Source organism: Pygoscelis adeliae, unplaced genomic scaffold, assembly GCF_000699105.1.
Source record: "Pygoscelis adeliae isolate BGI_AS28 unplaced genomic scaffold, ASM69910v1 Scaffold108, whole genome shotgun sequence".
NCBI classification, from domain to species: domain Eukaryota; kingdom Metazoa; phylum Chordata; class Aves; order Sphenisciformes; family Spheniscidae; genus Pygoscelis; species Pygoscelis adeliae.
Window position 1 is genome coordinate 232,638 of NW_008825498.1, and position 8,560 is coordinate 241,197.

Below are 8,560 nucleotides of genomic sequence, written 5' to 3' on the forward strand. Positions count from 1 at the left end.
GGGAGGGAGAGGTGTGGCAGGACGCAGCCTGCAGCGCCGTGCCGGGAGCCACCTCGGCCTCTCTCCGGTCCCGCACTATTGTGTTCCAGGTTGGTCATTGTCTTGCCTTCCTCGTGCTGAGTGCGGTGCACTGGGTGTGATTGCTGGTTACAAAGGGAGGGATTTTTCCAGGGCTGAATGCGATGTGCGGAGACTGCAGCCGGCAGAGCCTGGGCTGGGCCTCAGTGAGATGGCATCTGGGGGCGGGCAGTCAGCGCAGCTGAGCGGAGAGCAGCTGTAAAGGCACTCCCCGGGTTTATTTTTACTCGCGGTGCATCTTTGCCTGTTCCATGATACACACAGCATTGCACAAGGTTTCCTGCCGAGCATGTCTTTTTAGAAGTGCACCTGTATGTGTCTCGGGGTGTCAGAATTGGTGTATTTGTGGATGTGTGTGTGAAGACATTCTCTCTTGCAAACGCAGACCTCGCAAGGTACATCTCTTTGTACGTGCAACACATGCCTTTTTTCACAGCCATTGACTGATGAGACATGCCACTTGGGCTGATGTGCAATTTATTCTTAAATTACTGGATTGCCGTCCCTCAATTTCATTATGGCTACTTAGGACAGATTTAGATCATGCATGTGGGCTATCTTACGGCACTGAATACTCATTTGTAGTCTGTTTCTATTTTTTGCTGTGAATGCAAATATATAAAAGATGCTGAGTATACCTTATAGGCTGGGAACATAGAGGAGTAGATATTTTAAAAGTTTAATTTGAACTCTTATAAGGAAAAAATGAATGAGATGTATTTTTTAAAAACATTTGCATTCTGATACTGTCCTATGCTTCACTGTAAGGTGACATGTTGGAGTCCCATTCTCAATGTCTCTTATTTGCTGGGTCAAATTCTGCACTGGTGCACGTATCATGTCTGGTCTAGCAGTCTGTGTGGCCCATCAGGAGAATGTTTTGTCCCTTTTCAGGCAATAATGTGAGGTTTATTGCTTCTGCTCTGACTCGGGTTTTGTTTCTGTTGATCCGGCCTGCTGCTCTACATACGAATTTCAAATCTAGGCCTGCTGTGCTGTAAATGCTAGCTTTGCTGGCACTTGACCAGGTTCAGGTTGGTGCTTGAGTGAGGTAAATATCTGGTGATTCTAAGAGGTTCTCTGGGAATGACTATGATACTGGTGAAGTCTGAGAGTGGTTAGCTGGTAATTGTTGAAGAGGGTGTAAGACACAAGTGCTCTATAAGTAGTTCTGTAGCAAGCAAAAGACACCATGGGTGCCTCAATACAAGAAAGACATCAGACTATTAGAGTGTGTCCAGAGGAGGGAGACCAAGATGGTGAAGGGTCTCGAGGACAAGACTTACGAGGAATGACTGAGGTCCCTTGGTTTGTTCAGTTTGGAGAAGAGAAGGCTAAGGGGTGAACTTGTCGCAGTCTACAACTTCCTCAAGAGGGGCAGCAGAAGGGGAGGTGCTGACCTCCTCTTTCTGGTGACCAACCATAGGACACAAGGAAGTGGAATGAAGCTGCACCAGGGGAAGTTCAGATTGGACATTAGGAAAAGGTTCTTCACTGAGAAAGTGGTTGGTCACTGGAACGGGCTCCCCAAGGAAGTGGTCACAGCACCAAGCCTGTCAGTTTAAGGGGCATCTGGACAATGGTCTTAGTCATATGGTTTAGTGTTAGGTAGTACTGTGAGGAGCAGGGAGTTGGACTTGATGATCTTTTCCAACTCAAGATATTCTATGATTCTAAATCAAGTCAATGGGGTTGCAGCCTGTTCCTTGCTTCCACAGTGAGCAAAATCCCGAGGAAGAGCCTCAGGGGGGGAAAGGCTGGGAAGTTTCTGTTGGGACGTCCATAGGAGTTGCCTGGTGGAGGTGGCTGCAAGGAGCTGTTGATGTGGTTGCCCCTTTGGCCTTGTGCCTTTCCCAGAACTGTGGCAATGTGGTGGACTGCTGGGATTCTCTGGTTGTCAGCAGAGCTCCTAGCTGGGAGGACCAGGCTGCCAGTGACAGATGCTACAACCTTTCTGACTTGCTGATCTTGGACTGACTGTTCTGTTAGTACCTAAGGTAGAGAAACATGGCCCTCACCTTGGAGATGAATTCAAGCCAGGTATTTCCACAGTGTCCACCCCAAGCCTAACTTCAGGCTCTGTGATATTGCAAATGCTAATGCATTGCCTCAGCCTCCCTTCTGATAACCTTGTCCCCGTCACCTTTCAGTGGCTTCTGATAATCCCTCTGCATCCAGAGGCCATTCCCAGCTAAATAATCTTCTGAATAAGAACTTCTGTATCCTCCTTATTAGGAACTGAACATAAGGTACAGCTAAAACGTTGTGTGTTAAGGAGGTGATTGGCTATTGTAATTTGTAAATGTATGCTGGCTTCTGCTAGACCTTTTATTACCAAGACCTTAATGGTAGCTGGAAAGATGCTGCATAATTTCTCTGTCATTACAAAGGATAAGTGGCCTCAGGGTATTCAAGTCAGGAAAATGCTGTGAAACGTAACTGGCAAAATGATGCCCGGAATAATTTTCAATCTTGATTTCTATTCATCCATGTGATAGACAGTTGATATTGTGGTTTAAAAAGTGTATAAAAATAGTCCTCCAACTGTAAAAAAGGTATGGTGATAGATTCTACTGTCATAAGGCTGGTATAATTCAGGTGTAACTTGAGCAGTTGAAATCCAAGTAGTTTGTTAATGATAACTTCTTTTTTTTCTCTTCTTTCTAAGCAAGCTATGGGAGACTGAAGATGCTTACAATTTGGCTTTCACTACTGAGTCATGGTCATTTTTCATTGTGGTCAATATTTGTGCTTTCTATTTGCTTTGTGAAGTTCTGAGGCAGCAAAATAGTCCTTACCACATACCTGACTTTTGGATCACTTTCTAGTCAGTCATTCTTCATATCTTCTGGGTTCCATCAGATTTCTCTTTAATCTTTGTGCATGGCAATGCAATATTCGGGTTACAAGACTGTAGAGCAAATGTTTTTGTTTTAAAAAATTATTTTACTTGACTTTACAATGACATGTTTGTGTTATGTGTTTCTAAATCAACAGCTTGCTCAAATTCCCAGCAGGTAACCTCTTCAAAGTTCCTCTATAAATCTATATCACTTGAAGATCTGGTCTTTACCAGATTATAACAAATTTATCTTCCCATCCTTAGAGATGGATTCTCTGCTGCCTTCTCTTTAGTAATCATCTACATCTGTGCAATTCTCCATGTCATCAGCGCTCAAGATCCAGAATCCATGAGGGTAGAAAAATGTAATTTTTGTAGTACTTCTAGTTTCTGTAGCTTTAAGGTCTATTTGAATTTCTCCTTTAAAATATGAGGACTAGAAATCTTTGCTCCAGGAGGTGGGGCTCTAAATAGAAAATTCAGCAGCATGTTGGAAGAGTCATGAAAAAGCTCTATGGTCTAGCCACACTGAACGCTTTCAAGTTAAATGAGCATAAATACAGCTTCTCTGTAAATGACAGAAAAACAGTGTGCAGTTTGGATTCTAAAACATCCAGTGAACTTTAAAGGAAAAATAATGAAATGCAAGCACTTTCAGGAACGCAGGCTTTCAGTTAATCTCGCTAAAATTTATGGTGCTGTATGATTTGCTTGTCATGCATTTGGATCACTGGTGGGTAGCTGAGAAACTCACGCATCCTGGAAACTTTAGGACCTGTGTTTTATCCGGAAGATTCCATTTGGACATCACAGCCCTATGTTAAATAGTCTGAATCAGCTATTGTCAGAAGAGAAGCAAAGTGAACTGATGTATGTGACCATCCACATAGCATAGTTAAACAAGAAAGAGGCAAATGAATGCAGCAAACATTTTAGTATGCAGCTGCATAATGAAATCCTCTTAGTTAACGGTTTAACAAACGCCAACAAATAAGGAATGTAAATGAAGACTGGATAGACCACAATTCCATTTCTAAGTTTGGATAAAATGTGACAAACTGATATACCTGAGAAAATTGTTTAGATGGAATAGCTGCTATGGTATGCCAGGTCTTCTTTTATGTTAAAAATGATAATGCAAAGCATGACATTATCTCAGATTATTTTAGCAAAAATAACAAAATGAATGATTTGAATTAATTGAGAACAGCTGATGCTAAAATGCACATTGTCTCCTATTTTCACTTTATGCATTCCTCCCATCTACACCTAGGAGGTAATATCTCACAGTTATGTTTAACACCTGTACTCCATTTGTCAAGCTATTTGTTGAAATTGTTTATTATAATATTCTTATAAGTGTTTAGGGGAAAGACTTGTTAAACCTTACATTGCATGGACTGTAAACAAAAGGTCTAAGTAACATGGAAATTAAAACTGAAAAGAAGAAACAGCTGTTGAAAATTGCATTGAGGTCCCAGGTGGTTTAGGGTAATCAGTAATGAGTGAGCAAATAAAGTTGGTAGAAATGGTGGAGTTAAGGCTTCTGGAGTTTTTTTGGGTTTTTTGCTCTGTGTGTGCTGGTTTACTAAAATTCACTAAGTTGATTTTCTTTTAAAATAGATGCAGAAATATTTTTCATTATTCATTTCTATGGTGTATGCAAAATCCTTAGAACTGTTAATGTTACAGGCGATAGAAATTAATTAGAATCAATACGGTACTGTTTTGCATGTATTTGGGGTAGGCTTGGTGTACAAATATTTTAGTGATGAATTTTAAGAAGACTTAAAATTGTATTAATACATAATATACACTTATATTTCCATGAACATGAATGTTATTTTTGTTCTTGAAGTTCTGTTATTCGTAGATAAGTCATTGGGGTTTTTTACGCTGTATTTATTTGTACTTAATATTTAAGGTTCTGCAAGCTGCTAGATTCTGTTTCTGTGCATTGGTGAGGAACAAAATGAGATGCAGTAATTTTTGGAGAATCAGCTAGGACAATTTGCTTTAATTTAATACAACCCTTAGTAATATCCCCTTCTCATCTTCCCTCTCTGATGGGAAATTATAATCAGTTATGATCAGTCTTAGACAAACAAAGAATATATGGGGACTGTTGCACTTGAAGAACATTGAGTAATTTACAGCTGAAAGAACAATTGTGTTGGTTATTATTTGGTAACTTATAACGAAACAAAAGGTTGCATTAATTACTTTGGAAATGCTTTTAAGAATGAACCTGTAAGTTTAGAGTGTGTCCAGTAAGTGTTTCAGAGGCACAACTGATAGCTAATAAACATCCATGCATATCCAGGGGTAAGTATTACTGACCTAGTGCTATTCAGCCCATGTTAGCAAGGTTCTGTGTTAGCAGATCCCTTTTGAATTGCGTCACGTATTTTTGTAGGTCACAGCATGACCTACATGTTGCTGTTTTCGTGGAATATGCAGTCGGTGTCGGTGATCTATGTGGTAGCCAGTGTTAGGTGAACTCAATGAACATGTAAGCATTGTCCTTGGAAATTGATTTGAAATTATATACAGTAGGTTAATGCCTATTAAAATCTCTCTGAAATTACCGTAAGATATTTTTCTGGTTTCAGATGCAGCCTTAATGGAAATCTGTGTGTTCAAGACAGTATCCTGAATGTCTTATAAGTGAAACCTTTTAATTTTTTTGTACTTTGCCACATCATGTATGAACCAGCATCTCAGCAGAGTTTAATGGGTGGTGTTTCATGCTTACACCTTCGTCAGCTGAGAATCCAACCCATCATTTGCTTACATGGGAGGAGAATGCTGCTCCCCTGATCAATACTAGCTTATGTTTTCATTTTTAAAGCAGCACAGTTCAGCTAAAAAATTATCCTGTAGATTTCAGGGGTAGTTTTTAAATAGTAAACTGTAAGGATGAATTCTACATTTAACATGAGTTTCACTTTATCCTGGTTGTTTATTTGTCGAGTCCTGTTCTTCCCATTATGAGTAGAGCTACTTAAGTCAGGATGTATGATGTTATGTGGTATGTTTTCATTTGATTTGTTTTGTTGAGAGGGCAGGGAATGACAGTTACTTGTCCCTCAGCTGATCAATGCCATTAATGGAAAAGAAGATTTCTAATGTTATTTGGTGAAAGTCCTGTTTCGGACCATTGTTAAAGAGTTCACAGACTCTAGGGATGTTGAAGGAACCTATCGTTCAACTTACGATAGAAAGGTAAGAATTGCAGCAATTCAGAAATGAAAAAGACCAACTCTGGTCACAGTGTATTCATAAGTGAATAATCTTGAGTGTTTCTAGTGAATGTTGCTTGTAATGTTTTTATTTTTAAAGGTGTTTTGGCTCTAAAAGATGGATAGAAATGGCTAATGGGATATTCACATACGTGTTTACATTTCTGCTGAAAAGCTGATGTGAAGAAACAAACTAATTCATTTTGGTGTAGTTTTTGCCGAGCTTCCCTGGTAATGGGAGCATTCAGATTCTTTTCCCAGAAAATGGAAGGAAAGGGCAAGAGGGATATAGGACATGGGAAATTAGAGCAATGTGTACATGCGGTTCTGCAAGGCGTTGATAGTGATACGGTGGGAGAAGAAAATACATGTTCTGAAGTTATATTGAACTGCAAGCCAATAAGAAACTGCAAGAAGGTAGTAATCTGGTTGGAAGTAAGGTGTCCAGAAAAGAAAGTGATTCGTTGTAGAGATCTATGTTGTTAAAAGTGAACGTGGGAGGCCAGAATGCAGATTTTTCTTACTCATTCTGACATCAATATCTACCTTTATGGGTTGTAGCAAGAGCTGAGCTAAAAACGGCAAAAACTTTCACAAGTTAACCCTCTTAACTTTAAATAAAAAATTTACTCAAATATCTGACAATCTTTAGGAGTGAACGTAAAATATCCTCCTCTGATACCTGTAAGACAATAGATAATCACGGTTATGGCCTTAGAAAGAAAGAAAAGGAAGGGTTTCCAGGAGAAAGATATGGGACATGAACTTTCCCTCACTGTTTGTTGTTTTCTTGTTTACATGCATTTCAATTAAATAAAAGATGGTTTTGCTGGCTTGTTAAAGAAAGGAGAGCCTGATACTACAAATTCTGGGAACTGCAATGTTTCTCTTTCAGGCTGTACATGTTGTCTCTGGCAGTGGTTAAGTGTGACTCTACTTGCATAAAATACATTTACAAAACCATCTTTTTAGTAAACTAAGAATGGGCCTTGAATAATGCTCAAAGTACAAAACTACTGGAATGTTTTCTTAGACCCCCATCTTGCAATGAGCTGGGCAGGTTGATAGAGTTCAACCTTTTCCTGACAGTCCTGCCATTCTTAAATAGTGTCTAATCTGTGTCCATGTACATCGCATTCTGAAAAATATTGATTCCGGAAAATTTCTGTTTCCTTCCAGGATAGGGCAGGATTTCGTATTTTCACTGGTAGTGTTCTTCTCAGTGTGCATTGTGTTATGGCAACTTCTAGGGAAATAATTGTATGAAAAAGAGACAGATGGTATTTTAGCCACAAAATACTAGAATATTGGTTTAACAAATCTCCTCAGCTTTGCTGTGGATAACAATAATGGTTCTGTTCCCTTTCGACTGTTTCCATGGAGCTGCCAGCAGCTTGGATAGAGTTTTTTTGGTTCGTGTTTTAGAGCAAGGGCCAATGGTAATTTTAGCATGAGCGGCCTAGCAGCACCAGATTCATCCTGTATTCCTTGTGCAGAGCCCTGAATCTGAGTGATATTATGAGTTTAGTTCTGAAGGTATTTTAATGTTCCTGAAAATTATTGTGGTATTGATTAAAAATCTAACTACAATACTATGATTTTTGTACAGTCAAAAGCGGGGAGTGGTTAGGACTTGTTCTAAAGAGCTGTTTATCACCATTTGGTGGAATAAAACACATGTAAACTACTAGCATGTGAAATTTGCCATGTTCTGACTATAAAAAGAAATACAGAGCAGAATTGTACGAATGCTGCAAATACTTGCAACAAGTCTGAGCTGAGTTTTTGGGTTGATCTTGGGATGCTGAATTTTATGATTTCATACTAAAATAATATAAATCATACTTCTAATAATAGTTTTCATTAATCATGTATTCTGTTATGTGACATAACACACAGCATGGAATGCAATAATTAGGGCTTGAATTTTATTCTGAAACAATGCAAAGCATAGGTGAAACCTGGTAAATAAAAGCTGAAGCGAAGACTTAATTTTGGATTTATTCAAATCCCACTAGCAGAATGAGACAGGCTTTGGAGAGATAGGGAAATGTGTATGGCCAGTGTTCCCCTTGTAGCTAGCAGAATTGTTGCAATGATGGGAATTGGCTTATGTGGAAATGTTATTACCTAAAAATATTGCTTAAGACCAGATCCATGAACAAGCATGAATCCAATCTAGCTACTAGGATGAAATTTCCTGCAGGTAAGCACTGGAACTACTCTTCTAGTTCCAAGGGAGTTTCACCATTTTGTGGGAGTAGAAAATGTGTCTCTCAAAATTGTGCCAGACTGTTGGCAGAGATGGTCAAGTAAACAAAGGCCACAAGGATTTGCTGAGGATCAAAAACCTTCACAGTGGTATTTGCATTAGTTTTCTTAATTTGCATTAAGAACC